Source organism: Cydia pomonella, chromosome 26 (assembly GCF_033807575.1).
Source record: "Cydia pomonella isolate Wapato2018A chromosome 26, ilCydPomo1, whole genome shotgun sequence".
NCBI lineage: Eukaryota > Metazoa > Arthropoda > Insecta > Lepidoptera > Tortricidae > Cydia > Cydia pomonella.
The window spans coordinates 2,480,043-2,507,501 of record NC_084728.1 but is presented as its reverse complement, the minus strand read 5'-3'; the positions used below and the strand labels follow the sequence as shown (position 1 = coordinate 2,507,501).

The window sequence follows — 27,459 nt, the reverse complement described above, 5'->3', positions numbered from 1 at the left end:
GGATTTTGACAGGTATTAAAACTGTTATTTGTAAATATAACATTATTTATTCAAAACATACAAAATAAACATCTTTATATTTACAGTACACATGGTGCTACTTTACCGCACTAGTGCGGTAATTACACATTACGTAAGTATGTCAAAAATTTAATGGACCATATGTACTGTGCTGACGCGGTGCAATACACGTGAGAAAAGGTTATACGCGACTCGTGTCGATTTAAAACACTCCCTTCGGTCGTGTTTTAATTTTTTCTTTCGCACTTGTATCGTAAATTCGTAATGTACTAGTACGATACACGTGCGAATTTCCTATTTTTCGCACTTGTGTCGTAACAATTACATATATAGTGTTGAGAACTTAAATTCTAATGGCGTTATTCTTAAACCCTTTACAAGGTATTAGCTATAAATCGTATGTCTTTATCTGTCATTTTGACAAATATATGTGTAAGAAAGGGATAAAACAACACATTCAGGCTCGTAAAATATTATAAAAGTGTAAGGCCTGAGTGGACGCTCGAAGCGGAGCGTTCAGCGGGGCGTGCAGCGTGGCGTCGGGCTCACAAGTGATGTCAGCAGCGTGCACTGTGGCCGCTCCTATACGTTTGCATTTGTTTAATATGCACGCCGCACGCCCCGCCTCGCTGCACGCCCGGCCTTACACTAAGAAAACATACAATACATAATACTGGTACGTTTTGGAGTGAAGTATTGAGTCTTATATTATATAGGTAATACAACACAATAAATATAATACTGTTTACAGTAGGTACATATGGTGCTACTTTACCGCACTAGTGCGGTAATTAGCACTTTACGTGCGACACGTGCGAATATGTAAACACTCCCTTGCGTCATGTTTTAATTTATCGCCACTCGTTGCGAATTTCGTATTTTTCGCACTTGTATCGTAATTTACTATTACAGCACATAACAGACAATAACAGAAATCACAATTTTAAAAACAGAGGTAAAAAAAAATATCTATAAGTACAGTTATAGTAGGTACATACATATGGCAATTAAGAAATGTTTCAGATCACATGTAATTGTCGGCTGAGGCGAAGGCGAGGTTGACAAACATGTGATCAGTGGCTTTAATATTTTTAATAATTACTGACCGAGGTGTGTGCTTACACTATTTTTGTTTAATTACTTTTATGCAATTTGTAAGTTTTGATTGTCATCTATTTTTTTTTTACTAGATACTGTGTCAAATACGAGTACTAAATGCGATCTACCTTTAAAATACTACATAATTCGTTTTAAATACTGTGAACATCGCATTTCATTAGCCGAAAAAAAGCAAGCCATTTGTCTCAAAGAATATTTATTAGGCTTTGAAAAACTCACACAAAAATGTTTCGACTATAAATGGCTTTTTTGCTTTAGTTTCATTGCACTTTAAATTCATTTTATCTACACACATATCATAAACCCTCTATGATGCCTTCAAAATACGTAAATAATGGCCAACATTACGATAAACTGTTTTGTTAAAACAAATTTCTTATCTGTGATAATGTAGTAGTCTTCATAACTACATCAAAATCGATTTGGTTATGCATTCAAATTTGGAACATCTCTGAAAAAAAAGCAATTCGATTTGAGCTGTATTCTAATATCAGTCGAGATGCCGTTTTGTTCGAAATGAAATGTCAATTGCATACAATTTTGACATATCTCGCATGTTAGTTTGTATCGAATGATATGGAAATCAGGCGCGGATACAAGATTTGGCTTAGGGGGGGGGCCATTTTGAGAAAATCATATATTTTTGCACAGAAAATAAGGTAAAAAAAATTTTACTCAATTTAGTAATGTGAGAGCCAGGGTTTTAGGGGGGGGGGGGGGCATTGCCCCTATGCCCCCCCCCCCCCCCCCTTGTATCCGCGCCTGATGGAAATAGACCCCCGACTCTAGTTTGTGAAAAAAGTATTCATTTACCGCCATTTGACGTACAGTTTATCTTTTAATAGTTTTAAGTATAAAATGAATATGTTTTGTTGTTTTTAAGGTAACTATAGCAAAAATTCCGTGTAAAATAAGCGATAAAAATATTCCGGTGACGCCACCACATATCCGCGAGTTCCGCCAAGAGAGCAACGATTTGGCAACGAAGCCCTAACGGAGGCTGTAATTTGGGTTAGTGAATATTTCATAGAAAGTTTATAATATGTGTGTAGATAAAATAGTGTATGTAACTGTACATAATTAGGCATTAAAACACTCGTGTGATCTTTTTAAGAAACTCACTTCGTTCGTTTCTTAAACCCACACTCGTGTATTTTAATGCCTTTTATTATGTAGCAGTCACATAAACTACTATTACCCATTTACAAAAATAACTGGATCTCAAAACGAAATAGTGTTATAATGCCTGAATCTCAGAATGCCTAACGTTTTTTAGGGTTCCGTACCCAAAGGGTCAAACGGGACCCTATTACTGAGACTCCGCTGTTCGTCCGTCCGTCGGTCCGTCTGTCACCAGGCTGTATCTCATGAACCGTGATAGTTAGCCAGTTGAAATTTCTACAGATTATGTATTTCTGTTGCCGCTATAACAACAAATACTAAAAAAAGAATAAAATAAATATTTCTTTCCAATCTCGAGTTTCTCATCCAATCACCAAAGTTAAGCAACGTCGGGCGGGGTTAGTACTTGGATGGGTGACCGTTTTTATAGATAATGGTACGGATCCCTTCCTGTGCGAGTCCGATTCGCACTGGGCCGCTTTTTCAAAAAAAAAAACACATTCCCAAAATGCCAAATCTCAAATTACCTGCATTAATGAATGCTATTTTATCCAATATTATCATCTTTAGTTCCAGCAGCGGTGGCAACATGGGTTCCATGTTTATCACTTGTCACTATGCCCTACTGTAGGGCTAAGATGGTCGTCTTTTTATCATTTGTCACCATACCTGTCACGTTCTAACACGTATGTAAGCGCGAATGTGACAGGCATAGTGACAAGTGATAAAAATGGAACCATGATGCCACCGCAGATTGTAAAAATAATATTGTTAATACGATAAAGGTTTTAAAATGGATTTTAGATATAGCCTAAACTTAATATATTTAAAAAAGGAGTCTGTCGGAAATTCGGCGTTTAACGAAAGATACTTTTTGACATTTGGGTATTTTGAGACTTGGACGATATAGATAAAAGTCGTTATGACATTTGGCCATTAAAAAAAAAACACAATTTGATATTAAGGCATTCTGGGACTCGGTTGTTTTGAAATTTGGGACATTGGCATTATGATATTTAGGTGCACTGAAACCAAAGCCCTTTTTAACACTTCTGATAAATCTAAAAAGCTGAATAGTGGCATTACTTCTGATAGAGATAACTTAGCTTTAGTCAGGGGTTTATGATTCAGACTTCTGTAGATTTTTTTGCGCGTCCGCTCGCTGGCGCGGGTGCACGGAGCGGGTGAGCAGGTTAACGAAATATAGTATGAGCAACGCTAACTGACGCGGACGCGTGCTGCCGATTTTACCTACAATGGCACCCGCGTGCGTGCGCCCGCTCTGTACAGTCGCCCTAGCTAAAGCTGGCCATACACACTTGCAGTTTTATCAACTGCACAGGTAAAACGGAGCGTGTGTGGCATTCGACTGTGCAGTTTCCTATACAGCTTTACTTGTACAGTTGAACTGTACAGGCATATCCTAGTGTGTATGGCTTAAGGTAGCTGTCATAAGCGTCACGTTTCTGTCAAAGTAGACTTTTCGTGGAATAGCTGAGATAAAATTATCTTATCTAATGGAGTATAGTCCAGTATCGTACGACTGTTTATCGCCATTATTTTTTTTCCTTATACGATAACGTCGATAACCCCTGGCATTTGGTTATTATACAAATAAATTAAATACTTAACTAACATTATAATTAATAACAGATTCAGATGCCGGACAACCCGCTGGGCGGGTTGTTTTGTACGCAGCTATAGACCACCGGTTTCTGGGGTAGTGCGCCGTTTTTTGCCTGGCAGTGGATGTGTTAATTATTAAAGTTAAAAGATTTTACATCAAGTAGGTAGGTAGTATTTGTTCAAGTAATTATTGACAGTTTCTAAAAACAATTCTCATGTCCTTCCTACAAAAATTAATATAATATGTTAAGTGTTAATGTCTTATCATTATGATTAAACCTAAACTAAAATTAAATGACAATATAAATCTTAAAATGGCGCCGGCGCAGCGGCATAGTACCCAAGGTTAGGTGATAGGCTGATACGTTGAGCGAGGAAGCTGCCAGGTCTTCGGACGGCTGTGACATTGTGTTGTTGAGTATACGGGACGTGTTCTTCCCATTTTGGCTCCTGTGAAGAGAAATACAGCTTTGAATGGTAAAAATACTAAAAAAATAGAACCCTATCACAATGCGAAAGTTTCAAATCAAATACGCAAAATTAGGCGTATGGTGGTGTAAAATAAACATCTGACTTGATAATCTAGGATATTGATATGTCGGCGGCTGATCGTAAAATCAGGCAGGACGTGGAATTGCTGGACATAATATATCGTGAATCGTGAAAATCATTGGCTCGTTCCATGAATCGCCGGGCGAATCCTTTTTCTGGACAGTGCCCTTCGGGCATCCGAAGCAACCTAAAGTACCTATCCTATAGGTAAAAAACTTAAGTAAGTCACCTGTTGTATGTAGTTGTGACGTGTTCGAATAGACAATACATGTTTAAAAGACACACACAAACAAAACAAATGTCTATATATATTATTATTATTTATTATTTTATTTGATACACTAGTAGCTCCTGGAGCTGATGCGTGTATATCGCAGCACTTGTGTTTATTTAGCACTTTTTAATGTTCTAAAATGTGTATCTAGTCTATTTTTGAAAGAGTTCACTGACGGTGCACTAACAACAGTTTCTGGTAGAGAGTTCCACACATTTACTACACGATTTGGCAAGAAGTGTTTCCTAGGGTTGCTAGCACATGGAGGTTTGACTAGTTTTTTAGTGTCCTCTTAACCCTACATATAAATATAAAATAGCTTGTAAAAATAATGTATACCGTACCTTTAATTATGAACCACACGACATATTTATATCATTAATCCCGCGTTTTCCTTGGATGGCACCTCCATTTTGAATTTGACATCTGTTCAACGACTGTAGACGCTCTCGACGGTACCATTTTTACAGGGAATTCGACAATGCCATAGACAACAAGATTGCCAGTTGTATTCTCCATTGTTCACTTGGTGATTCCAGTATCGCCTTTCAAATAACAGATGGCGCTGCGTCTTGGCTTGAGTCTTATACTAGAGGTTTTTTTTTGTGTGTAGGCATCTTTGGCTTCGTAGAAACCAGACTGGTTTTATTTTAGAGTTTAGCTGCTCTAGTGCTTTTTGGTTTAGATTTGGTAAAAATCGACTTAGCAGTCTGTTTAAGATCGCCGTAAGTACATTTTCGAGACTGTCAGTCAAGGACTTTCTATATACGACAGTCTATAGTTGTTTTATATCACGTCGGTGGCAAACAGGCATACGGCTCACTGGATGGTAAGCCATCGCCGTTGTCTAAGGGCGCACACAACTCTGTTTCTAAAATGCGCTGTCATTTATAGCGGCCGCTAGCCAATAGGTATTATTAAACCGCAATAAGAATGAGATTGAGCAAATATATCGTTTTTGAATAAATATATAAGACATGATATCGTTAATGGTATTTTAAATAAATTACTTATTTCAGTATAATGACGTTTTCAAACGAAAAAAATAAACATTACGTAAAATACAACTGATAGCTATAATTAAATATTGGAAATATAACCGAAAATAAAACCCTTTTAACAGTGTTGGACGAACGTTAATTAGACTAGAAAATGTTCAAAATTAACTATTACAAATTGAACCGTAAAATATAACCGTCCGTTACGGTTTACGGTTATTTATTTATTTTATTTAAACTTTATTGCACAAACAAAGAAAAATGTACAAATGACGGACTTAATGCCAAAAGGCATTCTCTACCAGTCAACCATTGGGTCAAACAGAGACATATATGTTGGTGCAGAGGATATTCATAAATTATTACGGTTCAATTTGTGATGGTTAATATGGTCAATTCTAATTAAATTTCGGGCAACACTGCTTAACAACATATAAGAGCTGCCAAAGGTGCCATTATCATCAGTATCATCACCAATAAAATAATTTTTATGTGTTTTTATTCACATTTGAAAATATATCTTTGATTTACTATATATATATTGGCCACGACATCTATAACAGATGATTGTTGCAGCGTCGGGTAAAATCAGGTGTTGCGGAGAGGTTGATTGCAACGTCTGCGACGTCTGCGATTTATTTATTTAATCTTTATTGCACAAAAGAAAACCTTATAGTACAAAAGGCGGACTTAATGCCATGAGGCATTCTCTACCAGTCAACCTTTCCTATTAGGCCTTATTTACTAATGAATGTATTCATAAAAACCGGACTCGCCCACCGAGGGTTCCGTACTTTTTAGTATTTGTTGTTATAGCGGCAACAGAAATACATCATCTGTGAAAATTTCAACTGTCTAGCTATCACGGTTCATGAGATACAGCCTGGTGACAGACGGACGGATGGACGGACAGCGGAGTCTTAGTAATAGGGTCCCGTTTTACCCTTTGGGTACGGAACCCTAAAAAGGCCCGGGCTTTGGGCGGTCAGATAGAGTGGCAGTCTATATGTTAGGTGCTGAGAAAGCGATGGCTAGTACTACGTGGCCTGCGGCAAGACGATAAATCCGCCACTAGCGCTGTTTGATGCCGATCATACGAGTATCATAACAATATACAGACATGAGAGATATGTACAAGTGTGAGCTGTGGTCACCTATAAGTGGCTAAGCATCTGTTAATGTTCTACTTCCTAGTTTCTATGTAATTGTGCAGATGTTTATCCGTTGGTGTTCCTTTAAATAAAAAAATATCAAAAACATTATCAAATTTTAAAATCAGATCTTTGTTCGGCTTAGTGTTTTCGCTTATGACGGAGTTTCGCCTTTTCCACGCAAATTTTTGTGCCATTTCTAAGTTTCTTACGTTTGTATCCGGTGGGGCATTGTGCTTTAGAGCCTGCCGGCATTTTCAAGTATATCGAACGCTTCTTTCTCATAATGGTGATTGTGGTGGCTTCAATTTTTACTCCTGTAAAGATAAGTAAAGATTTAAATGGTAAAAAATAACTGATACGATCCTTAAAAGAAAGTGGGGTTAATTGTGAATCGAAGTGATTAATCATTTATTTGATATTATACAAAGGAATAAGGAATTTTCTATTTATCCTTTAATATGAAAAAAATGTAGTATCGCTCGCGTATGTACCTATATAATGTGCTAACAAATTAGCTGCCGTTATTTTTAGGGGGGGTTTTAAAACAAAAAACTTTAAATGGAACTTATGAAAAAATTTCATATATATTTTTTTGTTTTCATTTACCAAACAAAAAAAACATGAATTTTTCTAAAAATTATCACCACATGCATTTAAATGACAAGATCTTTAACATTCTGTCATGTCATGTCAACAATTGTGAGTCTTTCATGTCATAATCAACGTGTCCATTTGATTTATTAAACTTGAAGTGGACAGTTAAGAGTTAGGTAAAGAGCTTCTATAATCTGTTGTGGTCTGATGTGTAATCTTTTATAATAAACTTCTAAACCATATTTACTGAATTCTCAATTAATAAATTTAAAAATCATGTAAAGCGTAAACTTATTTCTAAAGCTTATTATACCACACAAATTAATGATAAAACAACGTGGGATTAATTGTGATTCGAAATGATTAATTATTTCCTATATTTGAATAATGATGATGAAAGGGATATTCCAATGTACTATGTACTTCTGTTTGTTTTATTTTATTTGTATGACATTTAGTATTTATTCTAGAAACATTCTAGACCAGTATTTTTTATACAATTGTTTTTTTTTGTTTGACGATGTTCTGTGAAATTCTTAGTATTAAATTTGATCTATGAATTATATTTATTTGTATTATTAATTTTAAATTTATAGTCTATTTTTATTTACTTGTCTATAAAATTGTATATGTTATTCTAATAAACTTATTTAATAAATTAATGCGGTACACTCCCAAAATAGTGCGCGATCATAGTCACAAATCGAGAATTTAACCCTTTGACCGCCGAAAACATCAACTGGCTCGCGCGACTGTAGCCCAATCAACCTTCATCATTGACATATATCTAAGGACGGGCCTTACGGCTTGTGCACAAATGACGCGAGGTTTTTTCGGCTACTTTTTACTTCCCCCTCCCCCTTGGTGCTATTTGGTGAGGTTCTTGGCTACCCCCCGCTCCCCGTCCCCCACTTCGACCTAATTTTGAAATAAACAATATTGTATATAGTAAATCCTAGTATTTAGTTTCCAATCTGGTTTTTTGCCCCTCCCAATTAGTTAAATTAATATTATCACTTCTCCGCTACCTAAAGATTGTCTGGTAGAGATCGCTCTGTAGTGATAAGACCGCCTGTTGTCACCTCTGTCTTCATGTATTATGTATATCTCTGTAAATATTATTTTAAGGTTGTGCAGTAAAGAGGATTTGTATTGTTTTGTATATAGTAAATCCTATTTATTCTTCTATTTGCGTTATGTACGTGATGTATATCTATTACACGCGCTTCAAAATTTCGTATGTCTATTTCTTAGTTTCGTTCACTGTAGAAAAATACACGTGAGGTCTCCTTATGACGCCACCACATGAAAATACACCACTGAACTAGAATCATTCTTAGTGCCCGTAAGGCCCGTCCTTAGATATATGTCAATGATCTTCATGCATTCCGCCAAGGCTCACGATGACCCGCTGTATGTTTAACATCAAATAGATAGTGAACGCCAAATAGAGAAATATAAGTAAGTGGTAAGTCCAAATATCAGTGCTAGCTGACAATAGATGTCGCGACGAACGAAAACTCTAATGCTCAACAATTTTTAGCTAATATTATAACCGGATTAACCGGAACTATATTGTCAACTCCTGCTTGTATTGTTTGCTGTAAATTGTTTTGGCAACCTTTTTCGTGACACTTGTGACATCTGGTGTCAAGTAGCGGTACTTATAAATCCACTACTTGACGTTAGATGTCGACTACGAAATAACTCGCGTTTTGGTAAGAAAACTGATGTATGGAGTTACCACTCTTTTTTTACTTATATTTCTCAATGGTCCCACGGTAAGCTCAAGAAGGCTTGTGTTGAGGGTACTTAGACAACGTTATATATGATATATAAATATTTAAATACAAAGGAAACACCTATGACTCAGGAACAAATATCCGTGCTTATCACACGAATAAATGCCCTTACCAGGATTTGAACCCGAGACCATCAGCTTCATTGGCAGGGTCACTACTCACTAGGCCATAGCGGTCGTCAAATTAATAACATATTTAATAATTGATTTCTTAAGATGGCATTGCATGGGTACTATCTTTTGAGCGCTTTGGGGTCAACTGTAAGCCCACCAGAGTTTCTTTCAAATAAAATAAAAATAAATAATGCATAGCGTACCTTCTTTTAAGAGCCACCCGATATTTTGTATATTTACATCGTAATTTCCTTCGTTGCTTAATGTACTTGGGCCAATGTTTTCTTCGTTGACGTCACCGTTGCTTAATATTGTGCCAATGTTTTCTTCGTTGACGCTACCGTTGCTTAATATTGTGCCAATGTTTTCTTCGTTGACGTCACCGTTGCTTAATATTGTGCCAATGTTTTCTTCGTTGACGTCACCGTTGCTTAATATTGTGCCAATGTTTTCTTCGTTGACGCTACCGTTGCTTAATATTGTGCCAATGTTTTCTTCGTTGACGTCACCGTTGCTTAATATTGTGCCAATGTTTTCTTCGTTGACGTCACCGTTGCTTAATATTGTGCCAATAATTAAGGAACTTGTACCGATGTCCTGTTGAACAATCCTCGCTCCAAATGTGATGTCCATGTAAGCAATGAGGATCAAAATAATAGATAATGTGGACCGCATCTGTAATAAATAAATAAATATTTGGGAGACAAATTTCTCAAATTAAGTAAAGCTTCTACTATGGGTACTAGGCGCAGGGATCGTTATCGGTATTCTGACTACCGGTTTTAAATTAGGTAAAACCGGTTTAGTTGTATTTCGCTCTTTATATCACTAAAGCTTTGATTACCGGTATAATCAATAACGGTATTCATGTCTATTAGCGATTTTGCCATTAGACAAAAACAGCTGTATTTTACATGTTACCCTTAAAAACCTTTACCGGTAATAGGTACAGTCAACCTATTAGAATCCTAGGCCACTATAGAACCTTGTCGCTTTAACTACTAGATACTTGACACGCATCACTCAATAAGCACTGTCGTAGAAGTCATTATGGCATGGTTCTATAGTGGCCTAGGAATCAAATTGGTTGACTGTACATGTCAATGTCAATACACTCCTTTAACTATTTCTTCGAATATGTTGTGCTCTGCCGTATTGCTAAATTGACAGAATATTTCAGACTTATAGAAAAGTGAATTAATAATATGTATCACATACGTCGTAAATTGATTTTCTTACCTAGTAACAAAGAGAATTAAAAAGACCAAGAGTGCTCACTCCATACAACGGTTTTGTTACCAAAAATACTATTATTTTCGTAGTCTACATCTAGCATCAAGTAGCGGGACTCTCAGTACTGCTACTCGACAACAGATATCGTGATAAAATAGAGTTCCGGTTACTCTGGTTATAATATTAGCGGTAAATCGTTGAGCATTATACTTTTTGTTTGCCGCGATATCTATTGTCGAGTAGCAGTACTGAGAATTCCGCTACTCGATGCTAGATGTCGACTACGAAAATAATAAGCTTTTTGGTACCAAAACTGATGTATGGAGTGAGCACTCTGTTACTTCTTATTTCTCTATGCTAGTAATAATACTTCAGCCAGCTATGCAGAATGTTATCGCGTGACGTTACAGTATTCTTGTTGTTGTTGTTGTTCTTTAGTAGTAGTTTCTTTAGTAGTTTGACATCTTACCTTTCAAGTGCAATGAATAACGGTATTGAATAAAGGTATTTAATATTGTAAATAGTCTATATATAGCGGTAAACAAAAAAGCGAAATGAAAACAATACCTCTGATTGGGTTATAGGCAGGGCCCGTACTTTTCATGCCGTTGACGCAAAAATGACGTAATTTAACATACAGGGAGTTGTTTTACAATACTACAAATTTAGATAACTTACTTATTGACGGGTATCAAAATAAATACTTGTTACGAGAATAAAAGCTTGTTACGCTGTTAAAAAATCAAAAATATGTATTATATTAATGAATTAATAATCTATTATTTATTTCAGTGACAATAAGATGAAAGTCAGTTAGACGTTTCTGTACTGATTGTCAAGTATATGTATAACTTACCTAAAGAGGTTGATAAATGATTAATTATTACGAAAATATTAATTGGAATCATACTCTATGTAGCGTGATGTCATTTTTCTGTCAAACGTACGGGCCCTGGTTATAGGTATTCTTTTTATAGCGGTAATAGTTTGACAATTTATTTACAGGTATTATGTACGGTTGTACAATCCCTGACTGGGCGACGATATACATACTTACATACGTAAATACATATAAAAAAATAAAATAAAAATAAAAATCGTTTATTAAAAGAAAGAAGATAAAATTACATAACTAGCTCAGTGGTCCCACACTAGGCTAGGCCTGTATCGTGGTGACCGCTCTACAGAATACAGAATATGTACGAGTATATAACATACATAACTTAGGAATTAAAAGTTCATATTCGTGATGTATACACAAATGGTATTAGTTGCTTTCCGCACGTCTCGTCTCATCTCTGCCTCAGCGGAAAGGCCCGTGGGTCCGCATATTTTGCCGGTGAGCCTAAGGCCCGAAAAGAATTGGCGCAAACTCTAGTTTTCACGAAAGCTACTATGTATCTAAGTCGTATTGAACTTTTGTGTATCATGTTAGAGAAAATACTAGAGATGCAACGAATAGTTTCTTGGCCGAATACCGAATATGCGGCGGAGCCATCGGCCGAATAGCCGAATATTCGGCTAGAAGTTTTATCTAGAACGAAGTAAATTCGAAAGCACGCGTGCATGCGCTGTGCAAGTTGCAACTTATTTCCCGCTGTAGGCAGTCTTGCATAGAAATTGCGCTTATTCGGCACGCAGTGCGTATTGAATTGCGGACATTGGCGGTGCGTTAGATTTCGTCGTGTGAGTAAAAAAAAACTTTGTATTATTTTTCTCATGTTTTTGTACTATCTATGAATATAAAGGTAGTCTGAAAGATTGACCTATTGATTACTTGTAGTTTGTTACTTTTTTACCCCTCGTTCGCCGTTATCTACGTGTTAACGTACTATTCGGTATTTGGCCGAATACTATGTCACAGAAAAGGATTGACCGGATCCGAAACACACACGATCCGAAATACGTTGCGCACCAAAACAGGCATCGTCGATATTGGGGTCAAAACCGCCAGGCTAAAGTGGGACTGGGTAGGATATGTACGACGTATGCACCCACAGAGGTGGGTTAAACTAGCCACGGAGTGGGTGCCACAACGTAAACGCAAGCATGGTCGGCCTAAGAGGAGATGGCGGGACGACCTGGACGCATCTATCAACAACTGGACGGATGCTTCAGTTCATCGGGAAGATTGGAAGTCTAGGGGGGAGGCCTTTGCCCAGCACAACACTTTATAAATTCGGTATCGGCCGAATAGTGAAATTGTGGCGAAATAGGCCATCTTGTTCCAGATAGGAACAAGGAGTTTTTAGAGACTTGACTTAAAGTTTATTGTAGAGCTTAATCAATTGCAAAGATTTCCTGTAATTGGCTTAATAAGTTAATTATATATCCTGGGAAATTTATAAATATCATCATGTCTGGCAATAAACTACATTGTGGTTTAGCAGAGTACCTACTCCTATTTCCTGAATGAACAAAAACTGTAGGTACAAAGGAATGTGCCTACAACAAGTGTATAGTCAAGGTAATAAATATCAACACTGACAAAGTGCCATAACTATGTATACTTCACCTACAAAAAACTACTTAAATTACAAGATAGAATTAGGAACAGTGTGATAAGGGAAAAGTGTGGACTGAACGAAGATGTAGTGACAAAAATTGAGAAAGGTATGTTGAGATGGTTTGGACACGTGGAAAGAATGAGTTAAAGAAGGTTAACAAAGAGAGTGTATAAGGGAGAAATAGAAGAGGGAGCTGGAAGGGGTAGACCTCGGCGGACTTTCTCTGATCAAATCGGGGAAATCCTGAAGAAAGGCCAGGTCAAGAGCACCCTAAACCGACGAGCGTGTATGAGGAATGTCATGAAAGTGAAGGAAGCGAAAGAGGTATGTCAGGATCGTAGCAAGTGGAAATCCGTGGTCTCTGCCCACCCCTTCGGGAAATAGGCGTGATTATATGTATGTATGTATGTATGTACTTAACCTACTTACACCACATTATCCATCTATATATAAAAAAGCAAACACTTCTAAAGCGAGAACGGCTGGGCCGATTTCCATGGTTTTTGATTTGTTGGATTTGATTCCGCTCCGAATAGGGGAATAACAACTATTCATAACATTAGAAAAATGGATGGAAAAATAAATAAGTATGAAAGAAAAATCAACCCCATACAAGTTCCTAGGTTACGTACGTGCAAAGAGAATTGATTGTAATAGAGAGGTAAAGTCTAAGAAAAAAACGCGCCCCTTAGTTTGACATCCAAAAGGAGATGGCGCTGTACCGCGCCATCTCGTTTACCTGTCAAATTTGAAGCACGAAATTGTCTTAGATTTTACGCATCTTACTCAATCAATGTATCTTTGGTACTTGTCAAACATTTGATGTTCGTCCCGTCGATACGGTAAACTATCCCCTCAAATTAAAGAACGTATTTATTTAAATAAGGGTTTCGAATCGACAAGTTACGTCCACATGATTGGCGCGAGAGTATCTCACGGCGAGATAGACTACCCGCTTTTTTTAACCGTGTGAATTAAAAAGGGATGGGTAGTCTATCTCGCCGCGAGATAATCTCGCGCCAATCATGTGCTAGCCCAGCTGATGGGCTAGCGGTAAGAGCGTGTGACTTTCAATCTAGTGGTCGCGGGTCCAAACCCCGGCTCGTACCAATGAGTTTTTCGGAACGTATGTACGAAATATCGTTTGATATTTACCAGTCGGTTTTCGGTGAAGGAAAACATCGTGAGAAAACCGGACTAATCCCAATAAGGCCTAGTTACCCACTGGGTTGGAAGGATTGGCGCGAGAGTATCTCGCGGCGAGATAGACTACCCGTTTTTTCTAACCATGTGAATTAAAAAGGGACGGGTAGTCTATCTCGCCGCGAGATACTCTCGCGCCAATCATGTGCTAGCCCAGCTGGTGACCTTGCGGTAAGAACGTGTGAATTTCAATCTAGTGGTCGCGGGTTCAAACCCCGGCTCGTACCAATAAGTTTTTCGGAACGTATGTACGAAATATCGTTTGATATTTACCGGTCGGTTTTTGGTGAAGGAAAACATCGTCAGGAAACCTGACTAATCCCAACAAGGCCTAGTTTACCCTCTAGGTTGGAAGGTCAGATGGCAGTCGCTTTCGTAAAAACTAGTGTCTACGCCAATTCTGGGGATTAGTTGTCAAGCGAAATGCCGGGACAACGCGAGGAAAGATGAAAGATGATGAAGATATATCCACAATTTTTGGATTATGGCGTATTTTAGATTTTCAAATTGTAAAATAGTGTCAGTAATGAATGACAGACAAATGTCACATATTGGTTGTTAAATAGATTTGCTTGCGTTCAGAAATTTATTTTGTGTAAGGGTGGAATTGCATTTGTCCAAGATCTTTGTCCAATGTGTATTGCGTCTTAAATAATAGCTAAAATATCTTAATTAATATGCAAACAAAAATTCTCCTGTCACCTAACTCCTCATAAACGACTGGACTAATTAGGTTGAAATTATGTGTGTATATTCCAATAGGTGCCTGCCTTTACTTATTCCATACATCTTCATCACACACGGTCCGGATGTTTCGGAAAAACAATTGAACCCGGTGGGTGGTGTTGCTATTATTTTGCCAAAGGACCATGGGCACTGTCCCCACCCACCAACAGAAACGAAACATGCCTCATTCAATAGGTCTTGGCAACCTGATGATTTGTTACTATGACGCGGATCGCCCTATGCATGGGGTTTTCTTGGAAAACTGTATTTTCTTTTTATATATTTTTCGCTCATTTCATTGAAAGTTGCAGGCAGAAGGTTATAGAAACATTATGTTACTGGCAATCGGGTACTATTTAGAATAAAAGTTAATAAAAGTTAGGTTTGACATTCATTTGCATTTGGCGGGGTTTTTTTTTTGTCTCGCACTGTTATGGAAAATCGAAGATGTCTGGCCTAAATATATGTATGTATAGTAGGAACATTATTGCTATAACCTTCTGCCTGCAACTTTCAACGAAATTAGCGAAAAATATATAAAACCAAACTACAGTTTTCCAAGAAAACCCCATACATAGGGCGATCCTCGTCATAGTAACAAATCATCAGATTGCCAAGATCTATTGAATGAGACATGTTTTGTTTCTGTTGATGGGTGGGGACATTTCTGCCCATGGTCCTTTAATTTTCTGAAGCAGGTTTAAATGAAATTTTGTGTGTTATTTTCAATGGGTTCCTGAGTAGTTTTAAAAAACAATTGGTTTCTAAAACTCATGCAGATAAAACCTTTAGAATATAGGAATTAAATTCATTAGGAATCTTTTTAGATAGTATTAAAAAATTTAAACGTTTTTACTTAGCTCACATTTCATGATGCATTGGCAAATAAGTGTAAATTTTGTTTTGGCTCTTCTTTTTTTTTACATCCGATTAGAATTGCTTCCGAGAAAAAACATGCGCAATGCTCGACGCAGGGCGTGGCGCTGCCCGCTCCAAGGCGGCGGTGTAATGTTATTTCCTCACACCTTTGAGAAAAGCATTACACCGGAAACATGCATTTTCTGACTTACTTTACTAATAGATTGTAATTAGATTTCTTTATTGATAAATAATACACTGTTTCCTTCAATATCTAAGTTCAGCTTGTCTTCTCGTCAGCAAAAATATGGAAGTATCATTAATTAAATATAAATCAAGATAAAGTTGAAATTGATGTCAATTTGATTTGATAGACAGAAATCTCACAAAAGCAAAATTTAGAAAAAGTCGTTACATATATCAAAATACAATTAAATAATAAAGAGATAGAATAATAAATAAAATAACATAATTATTACCCATTTAACTATAGTACTCGTTTTCAGAGAACAGAGAAGATATCTTAATTTGCACTTAAATACTTTCATTAAGCTTATTTTTAGTAGATATAATATGATAACTTAATCAATAATCAAAATATTTAGTATAATTTAGTTTTAGACTTAGTTTAATTACTTGCGTACGCAATTCTGTATTGAATACTTATAGGTACTTAAACCTCGCGACAAGCTTTTATGAACATATAAATTGTGTATAATAAGGTTATCAGTTGATGATTAAAATTTTAAAGGTATATGATAAGTTTTTTGTCAAAAATGAAATTTTCAATACAAGTAAGTAAGTAAGTAAGTAAGTAAGTAAGTAAGTAAATATTCTTTATTGCACCAACAATTATACATTTTACATACATGTAAAACTACAAATGATTTTTAAAGGAAAATAGAACCAGGTAACAACAGGCGGTCTTATCGCTAAAAAGCGATCTCTTCCAGATAACCTTTAGGTAGCAGGAAATTTCGAACTCATACAAAAGTCAACAGGTAGTGTAAGGAGCTAAATATGGAGACTATTAAATACAAACACACATACTACTTATATAAGTATTAAAACAATACCTAATATACTAATACATAAACAATATAATATAATACAATATATATATATATATATATATATATATATATATATATATATATATATATATATATATATATTTATACTTACACATATACAATATATAAATGGCAACTTAAGGTAGAGATAGAAAGTATAGTTTCAGCTGATTTTTGAAAATGGGGGGAGATTTAGCTAATCTTAATTCTACTGGCAGAGCATTCCATAACCGAACAGCCCGGAAGGTAAAAGAGCTATTATAAAATTTTGAAGTAGATAAGGGAGGAGCAAGAATATGAGTCTGAGAACATCTGATAGAAGAGAGATACTTGAAACGCTCTTTGAGATAAGGTGGTGTAGCGGGGTTAAAGAGAATGCCATATAGGAGGGCAAGAACATGAGAGTCACGGCGAAGACGAATAGGAAGCCACTTGAGCTGAGAACGAAACTGAGACACATGGTCATATTTGCGCAAGCCAAATATAAACCTTATACAGAGATTCTGGAGGCGCTCAAGCTTATTCAGCTGATCCTGCGTAAGGTCAAGATAGCAAATGTCAGCATAATCTAATATGGGCAGTAAGAGAGATTGAGCTAGCGCAATTTTAGTGGCGTAAGGCAAGAAATTTCGAAGTCTGCGGAGCGATGCAATTGCAGCAAACATCCTCCTACTAACCTCACTCACCTGAGGTGCCCAAGAGAGACTCTGGTCCATCATGACACCGAGATTCCTTACCTGGAGAGAGAAGGGAATCTGAATACCGCCAAACACAATGGCAGGTAGAGAGCCAAAATCAATCCGGGCAGTAAGCTTTGAGCTACCTACTACCATAACCTGAGTTTTAGTAGGGTTTACCTTGAGACCGTAACGCTTACTCCAATCTAAGATGCTCTCCAAGTCAGTGTTCATGGCGCAGATAGTCTGTGGTAGATCGGCAACAGAGCCCTGAGAGTATATTTGAAGGTCATCAGCGTAAAGGTGGTAGGAGGACAAAATATTGGAAGTGATAGAGTTTATAAAGATAGAGAAAAGAAGAGGAGACAGCACGCCGCCCTGTGGGACACCAGCAAGCGTGTTGCACCACGAAGATCGAGAGGAATCCACCTTTATACGCTGCCGACGCCCTACTAAATAACTGCGAAACCAGTCAACTACCGCAGGAGATACATTAAGTGAACGCAATATGCCTAGCAAGATATCGAAGTCAACCGTGTTGAAAGCATTACTGAAATCCAAAAGCGATAATACCGTGATCTTACGATTATCCATACCAGCCCGGATATCATCAGTAATTTTTACAAGAGCGGTAGTTGTGAACGGAAACCGGATTGGTATGGGTTCATGAGCGCATGTCTGTTCAAAAAAGAAGTAAACTGCTGATGTACTAGACGCTCTAGAACTTTTGAGAGGAAAGGAAGAATGGAAATAGGACGGTAGTCTGAGAAGGAGGAGGGACTGGACTTTTTAGGCAAAGGAATAACGTCGGCATCTTTCCAAAGCGATGGGAAAACATTAGAAGAAATGGAGCTATTGAGGATACAGGTGATAATAGGAGCTATGACGTCAATGAGAGGAAGGATCATGTTTCGGCTCAGGTTATCGACTCCAACGGCATTAGACGAGATGGCTATTACGTTCTTCTTAACGTCACTGTCAGTAAATTGAGCAAGAGAGAAAGGGGGATAGTCAGGAGTTGGGATATTTGAAAGAAAGTTAAGGGTGTCCAACTTAACTGACCCAGAAAAGGAGGCAAAAGAAGAGAAGTGCAGGTTAAGCTGGTCAAGGTCAACGCTATGATCGACTGAGTTTTGAGGTTGCTTCCCAACTCCAAGTGACTTTAGAAACTTCCAAACTTTGGCGGGGTTACCATTTTCCACGGAATTGTGAATGTGTCGCCTCTGAGCATCTCGGCATATTGTACTGCAACGATTCCGCAAAGCATGGTACCTAGCCTTGTTTTTATCTGAAGGGTATGACTTAAATTTAGATTTAGCCAAATTCTTTTTTGCTATTAATAACTTAATGTCCGCAGTAAGCCAGGGAGCAGGAAGGTGCTTAATTTTTACCGGGCGTATAGGAGCGTGAACATCGTAGAGATGAGTTAGAGCAGAGTTAAAGAGCGATACCGTCTCATCTACAGAAACAGCCTCAAACACACCACTCCAGTCGAACTTCGAGGCATCCTCACGAAGCTTTTCAACATTCATCCGACTAAAATTGCGCTGAAAGAGTATTTTAGGTTTGGCCTTAGGTGGACGGATTTTATAAGACAAAAAAAGCAGATGATGATATGAAAAGGCGTCCGCAGAGTATTGGACATACCTTGCAACATGATGATGAGACAAAAGTGAGGTCGAGAAGCGACGGAGAACAGTTAGGAAAAAAGTGTGTGGGACCGGATGGCAGGATGAACATATTGCAGGCTTCAGAAAGAGATTTAAGAGACTTGGAGCGAGAGTCATTTTTTAGAAGACATGTATTAAAATCCCCCATAATTATATGATGTGTATATGATGGCATTAAATCCTCGAGAAGCTTTTCAAAAGACCCAAAGTAATTAACTTGAAGGGAGGGAGAATAAAATACCCCTAAAAGGACTTTAGAGTGAGATAGGCTCAACTCTAGAAATAAATACTCTGCGGTGTCAGAAGAAGGGGATTGAGTAGACATACTTAAAATGGAATACGGGATATGAGAACGGAGATAAATAGCAACACCCCCACCTCCCCTGCCAGAGCGATCATTACGTATTAAACAAAAACCGGGCAACGAATAAGAGGTAGAAGGGAGGCAAGGCTTGAGCCAAGTCTCGGAGATCAAAATGGCGTCAATACGACTTAGTTCAAAAGTTAATAAAAAATCATTAAAGTGGGCGGGGATACTTTGGGCATTTATATGCGCGACATTAAAATTTTTGGGAACGTCAGAAAGTTGTAGGTCAAGTAAGTCATGAAGAGAGGGAGGGAGACTATGAAAGCTATCATCACAATCAGAGGAAGCAGAAACAAAATCACTATTTTCGTCAGAATCATTAAAGTTTGCCATTTACGGATAAATATATATATATAGAAATGAATAAGTATTATCAAACTACAATAAATATAAAAACAACTAAGACTAAGAATGCACTAAAACAATTTCCAACTACCCGCCAGCAGTAACTGAATATACAATAAAAAATTAAAGTAAGCAACGAAACGCAATTTACAAAGTGGCAACACTAATACATGTCAAGTGTCACTTGTGACAATTTTTCACTACCTGTCAGTGCCAAGCGAACAAGTATACAAGAAATTGACACAATAAAATATTAACCGACAGATGTGAAGTTGCAAAAAATATTAAAGTAAGAAGAGGGTAAAAAAGAAATTCGCACAAGATATTACACGGTCAAAAACAAGAGTCAAATTGAGAGACAAGCAACTTACACTACAACTAACAACACAATAATAAAACTAGTTTTAAACACGGGGTTTGATAGCTCCCTGACGCTTCACCCTTCTGTCTGGCTTGCTAGCAGTCGGACCTGATTCAACAGCTGTACTTACAGCGGGTTGAGACGCCGGCGCAGGCTTGATGGAGTCGAGATCAGCGAGTGATGACACGCAGCGGCGTTCCCCTTCCTTAACTTGAACGTAAACACTGCCGTCCCGTGTAAAACAGTTACGAACGCCGAGACGTTCACGGGCAGCCATGAAGACGTCGTGCCGTGGTTTGGTCAAAAATTCTGACACTATCACGCCCGTTCCTTTCAAGGCGGTTTTGCTAAACCATACGTCGTTGCGATGAGAAATGTCGCGGAACTTCACTAACACACATCTGGTCAGGTTCTTACGAGGACGCCCCATACGGTGACTCCGGGATATGTCATCAGTTGTGAGCTCGCTCTTCAAATGGGTCCTCAGCAATCCCACAACTCTCGCCGAAGTATCCTCACCATCTTCCTCAGCAACACCATGAAAGAGGAGAATCTTACGCCTCGACCGCATCTCCAGGCTGTCGACTTGATGGCTGAGGAACTCCACTTGTTGCTGAAGTGTCTCCAACGATTTCATTATAAATGATCGGAAAGCCTCAAACTGCGCAGCAACAGAAGAGATGGTGGGACTCCCCGGAGTAGCCTTATCTATTTGTCCCTGGAACTCCGCCATCCTTGCGCTGAAGATTGCAGACATCTCAGCCACGGACTGCTTGATGGACTCCATTGTCAGTTTAAAGTGCAGTGAAGGTGATTTAGGACAGTAAACAGTGTCAACCTTATTAAAAGTGAATTTAGCAAAGAGAACTGCTGGTAGGTAGAAAATATCAACTAAACATTAAGTTAATTTTGATTTAAGGCCAAAATATTTACTATTTAATAATTTAAATAAAAGTTTTATCAGCTGATGTGTACTCGTGTTTCTATGCTACAAGCTATTATCGCTGACTGTACTTTTCTGTCAACAGGCAACTAATACTCATCGAAAAAATTCTAAAAACCTAAACACAATTAGTTTGTGTTGCTTTATTGTGACTCTTCTTCGTCCATCATCAGATCAGCTCGATGGTACCATAATATTGCATTGTCACCTTACACAGGTACAGTCAACCAATTTGAATCCTAGGCCACTATAGAACCTTGTCGCTTTAACTACTAGATACTTGACACGCATCACTCAATAAGTACTGTCGTAGAAGTCATTATGGCAGGGTTTCACATACATAAGTAGGTACCTATGTATGTGAATAATGAGAAGTGGGTCTAATGTGTGGGTCTAAGATTTGACCCGAACAAACATTGCAAGTTAGATAAAAGCTTATTAAAGCAAGAAATATTACTTTGCTAATCCGCGAGAAAATAACGTGTTAGTCAAACAGTGCTAACCCGTTATACTTACTTGCGTATTTTTACATGCAATTAATATTCCCACCCTCCCACCGCAAAAATAAATACGCAAACACCCGTCAAAAGCATGGATTTCCGCAAAGTAACGCCTGATTCTATTCATTATTTAGATAAAAGCTTGTAATAAAATAGTGTAACCTAACCAAATCACAAAATTTCATTTAGAATAGGAGGAAATTAAAAAGCAAGTGTATTTTATAGAATATCTTAGAATAAACTGTGTTGTACGCTTTAAGGAAACTATCAGAGTGGAAATCATATGACAAATAAAGTAATAGTTAAATAAATAAATATTATAGGACATTATTGCACAAATTGACTAAGTCCCACAGTTAGCTCAATAAGGCTTGGGTTGAGGGTACTTAGACAACGATATATATAACATATAAATATTTATAAATACTGAAATACATAGAAAACACCCATGACTCAGGAACAAATATCTATGCTCATCACACGAATAAATGCCCTTACCAGGATTTGAACCCGGGACCATCAGCTTCGTAGGCAGGGTCACTACCCACTAGGCCAATAGTTATTTGTGACAAATAAAGTAATAGTTATTTCTGAACTCGGAAGTTCAATATCAGAGTGGAAATCATATGAAAAATCCTTTTTGTACAGAATTATTTTTACTAAATGTAAAAAATTTAAAATATAATGTAAAAAAAGCCCGAATAGTATCATTTTCAACCTGAATACACAGATAAATGATAACCCACTATCAAAACATGAGAACGGAAAAATATTTAATTACATACCTTAAAAGACCACTAGAAGAACACAACCAAAAACCACAACTTTGAACTGTCACCTTTTCTTCTTAAACACTTGTAATAAAAAAAAGCGAACTCCTACATATTTGAATAATTAGATACGTCCAGTGGCTAGCTAAGGCGACAAGGTTGTGAGTCATATCTCTATTGTATAGGTACTTAAGTCATTCAGTTGGAGACAAATTTGGACTTACACTTCGAAATAAAAATGATCTCATTTTGTTATCGTACGCGCGGTCATTTCGCTCGTGTTTACACTAATGACATCAGTTAGATGTTATTCTGATATTATACTTACGAATTGGCATGTATGCTTTGCGATGTAATGTAAAGCGATAAAAGCTGGGATTTATTTAAACATATTGCCGATATCCAAGTGTTTTAATTTTTTACTTTATACAATAAAAATGCCTATTGTAATGTTGATAAGATAAGGATGAAAATAAATATTTACCCAATAAGGTTATGTCACTTGCGATGTTATTAACGATGCGATAAGTAGGTATTAACTTATGTAAAAGCGGACGGAGCGGCAGAAAGCGCCAAAATTTTGAAACCTAATAAATATAAGAGCCTCGGTAGAGAGTACCATTTTGTACCATTTGGCGTTGGAACTCTAGGTCCATGGAGTCCCAGCGTCCCAGTTGAAAACCTAGTAACAGAACTTAGTGACCGACTAGGTATATAACATTAACATATGTAAATTACGCCACTACCCATGTGCTCTACCTATGAATTAAATACACAGTTTATACCACAATCGTTGGTTAGTTCAACGTTTATTTTTTTGTAGCTTTTTTTCATGAGCATTAGTCGTAATTTTGGGCGCATATGATATGACGCGGTGGGTAACCTCGATTGTCTTATGTGCAGTTGAGGTGGCATATCCTCTACGGATGTCGGCTACGCAGTCTGGGACTCTTCTCTATTCGCATTTTTCTGCCAAGGGTGGCAGCGTCCATTCCCGTCCATCCGTCCGTCCAAGTTTTTTTTTTTTTATATACTACGTCGGTGGCAAACAAGCATACGGCCTGCCTGATGGTAAGCAGTCTTCGTAGCCTATGTACACCAGCAACTCCAGAGGAGTTACATGCGCGTTGCCGACCCTAACCCCACCCCCCTCGTTGAGCTCTGGCAACCTTACTCACCGGCAGGAACACAACACTATGAGTAGGGTCAAGTGTTATTTGGCTGCGGTTTTCTGTAAGGTGGAGGTACTTCCCCAGTTGGGCTCTGCTCTAGATCTGGAATGACATCTGCTGTGCTGTGCCCTACCACACAAGGCGAGATGACATTCACATTGCCCATACCTCTCTTTTGGACGTAGTTTAAGGACATACCCGTCAGAACAACTTACCCCAAAAGCTGCTAGGCTACGCTTTCTCGCACGCGACCTGGCTAAATCTAAAGACTACCTTTACTGCTGGACCAGTTTTGGACGTGTATTTGTACGGAAAAGTGCAACATCCCGTGTAATTCAGATAAAAAGTGAGGCGCAAGTACAAAACTTATTCTTACAAACATGACTGTATACATTGTACTACATAACACTTATCCTATGTATTTTTGTGCCCATAAACAGCAACATAAGCGACACTGCAATGCGAATGCACGTCACATCTTGTAAGTACTTACTATCTGTACTACCTATGATTATCATAACTGTGTGTAACTTATGCACTCCTGGTAGCAGAGTCACCTTAAATCTATATTATAAGCTACAATTTCCACAAAATGTAAATGTTATAGTATTGTTCTTCTATAACTTATGTATCCCTGGTACCCGATATGTAGCCCATCGTAACCCCTACGTACCGACTCAAAATGTAATAATTATACTATCTCATATCGCATGTACTCCTGGTAACAACGCCACTTACAAATATCCACTATTTTCGTTACTTGTAATCATCAAAACTGTGTACAACCTATGTACTCCTGGTAGCAGAAAGCCACAGACAGTTTCCCCTAACTTTAAATATTTTGACCTTGTATAACTTATGTCTTCCTGTATTATTCTTGAATAAAACAACGTCTAGAGTCTTCAATGGTGGTGTATTTTATATAAATCCTTTACTTAAAAATATTAACATATTTTAGGAAAGGAGCGAGATGCAGTACGTGTAGCTGTCAATAGCGAAAAGTGTCGGGGTCAATGTCATAGCTGTCAGCGACTATTTTGTTAAGGCGGCGTCACACTCAATATATTAAGGTTGCTTTACACTCTGCTACATCTCCCCCTTTTTTAAAAAAAACAATTTGTAATATCGTAAAATTACACAGAAGTACTTATTTCTAACATAAAATTCTACAATATTCAGTTTAATAATACTACTAATACTTAATCTTTTAGCTATTACAAAATTGTAATAAATTTGTTTCTTCTAATCAAATGAGCACACTTACTAATACAAATTTTACATTTGTTTCTTTCTCCCCCTTTTACAAAAGAAAGAAACCATGGGAGTTGGACCTTCAACCAATAGTGGAGACTGGTGGAACACAAAGCTTCACGCCGGTCGAATATGAAATGATGTTCTTGTATATTCCACATTATTATTATCTACTACGTTGTAAGACCTAAAGCCATTACATTTACAAATTTTTCCTTGTAACCATATTTTTTTATTTGGTTCTTTTTTGAACCACACATGCTGTCCAACATAAAAATCATTTTTACATCTAGCTGTACTATTGTAACACTTCTTATTTCTATGTGATGTTCTTTGGAACTGCTTTTCTACATTATTATTAAGCTTTGGCTCTAGATATTTATAGTTAACAATGGCTTTTGTTTTGATATTTCTGTTCATCATTAACTGACTAGGAGAAAAACTAGTACCAGAGACGGGAGAAGCCCTATACTGTAGCAGTGCTAATCTGAAGTCAGTTTTATCTTCATAACATTTAAGTAAAATTTTTTTAGCTATCTGAACCCCTTTTTCTGCCATTCCGTTTGACTGAGCATATCTTGGGCTAGTATATGTGAATGTGAAACCCCATTCACGAGCAAATTTATGGCACTCTCTGGAGTCGAACGGCACATGGTCTGAAACTACTTCATTAGGGATGCCCCAGTTACAAAAAACATCTGTAAGGCTGTTAATTATACATTTGGCACTTTTACTTGTTAATAACTTAATATCTAACCATTTAGAATAGTAATCATATACTACTAGATAACTTTTTGTTTTAAATTCCATTATATCTGTAGCTATTTTATTAAAAGGCAATTTAGGTACTTCATGAGGCAATAAGGGCTCTTTTACATTATTATTTTGGTAGGTTTGACATACAAAACATCTCCTTACATATGTGTCTAAGTGTTCATCAATTTTTGGCCAATAGTACATATTCCTGGCAGTTTGTTTCATTTTAGTTGTGCCAAGATGCCCTTCATGTAACATTTTCATAATATTTAAGCGTAATGTGGTAGGTATTATGATTCTATGATTTAAAAATACTAGGCCTTCATCTACAGTTATTTCAGATCTAAATTTATAATAATATTGTAAACTATCTGACACATGTTTTTTATCGGGCCATCCATTCTTAGTATATTCAATTAATTTAGAAAGTTCCGTATCATTATTAGATTCTGTAATTAATTCTTGTTTTTGCTCAGGAGTGCACTGTAAGTGACTCGCAAGTCCCACGCAATGGACCATTTCGTTAATGTATGGATCATCTGTTGTATTATCACACTGAATATATGCACGAGATAGTAAATCCGCTATGTACATGTATTTACCTTTTAAATATTTATATTCTATGTCATATTTCAGGAGTCTTAATTTCATTCTTTGAAGCCTAGGGGATGGGACTTCATGAATATGTTTTTTAAGCAACGACTCCAGTGGCTTATGATCATTTATAATTGTACATTTTTGTCCATAAATGTAGTAATGATATTTTTGAGTTGACCAACACACGCTAAGTAATTCTTTTTCGATTTGTGAAAAATTTTGTTCGGACGGAGTTAAACTCCTTGATGCAAAAGCCACCGGCTTTCCTTCTTGCATAAGGCAACAACCCAAACCATCTTTAGATGCATCACATTGTATCACTACTGGCAGTTTATGATTAAAATTTTGTAAGGTTGGAGCTTCTGTTAATTTCTTTTTAATAGTTTCAAAAACATCTTCATGAATTTTCGTCCATAACCAAGTCACATCTTTTTTTAACAATAATTGAAGCGATGATGCAATATTAGCCAGATTAGGAATAAACTTTCTTAAATAGTTTACCATACCAAGGAATATTTGCAGCTCTTTTTTATTAGTAGGGCTTTTCATATTAGTAATGGCATTTACTCTTTCTGGATCAATCTTCATGCCTTCTTCAGAAAAAATATGCCCAAAATATTTTACTTCTTTTAATTTGTACTGAAATTTATTTTTATTAAAACGTACATTGTGCTCTTTGGCCCGTTCAAAAACTTTATTTAATATTGCATCATGCTCTTCTTCAGTATCACCACATATTAATAAATCGTCACAGTACACAATGACACCCGGGATGTCACCAAAGGCAGTTTCACTGTACCTTTGGAAGACCTCCGGGGCTACAGAGATGCCAAAAGGGCACCTTAAAAATTTATAACATCCAAATGGGCTGTTAAAAGTGCACAAATCACTAGAATTTTCGGATAATTTAATATTATAGAACCCATCTGATAAGTCTAAGACTGAAAAGTATGTTTTGTTACACAATTTTGAAACTATTTCATCTAAAGTTGGTATTAGGCAATGTTCTCTAATTAATACTTTGTTTAAGTCTTTGGGATCAAGGCAAATCCTAAGTGAGCCATCTTTTTTTTCA

The 27,459-nt window shown here is 37.1% G+C and overlaps 1 protein-coding gene and 1 long non-coding RNA gene across 2 annotated transcripts in view; one reads left to right on the top strand and one right to left on the bottom strand.

Moving 5' to 3' along the window:
* Positions 1-27,459, top strand: part of LOC133531850 (uncharacterized) — a 118,823-nt gene that overhangs the window by 24,489 nt on the left and 66,875 nt on the right. The window lies entirely within an intron of this gene.
* LOC133532165 (uncharacterized) lies at positions 1,924-22,960 on the bottom strand. The gene is made up of 4 exons (XR_009801655.1): positions 22,624-22,960; positions 9,579-10,050; positions 5,059-7,180; positions 1,924-4,338 (listed from the first exon to the last, which is right to left on the bottom strand). It is a non-coding gene; the product is annotated as an uncharacterized LOC133532165 (long non-coding RNA).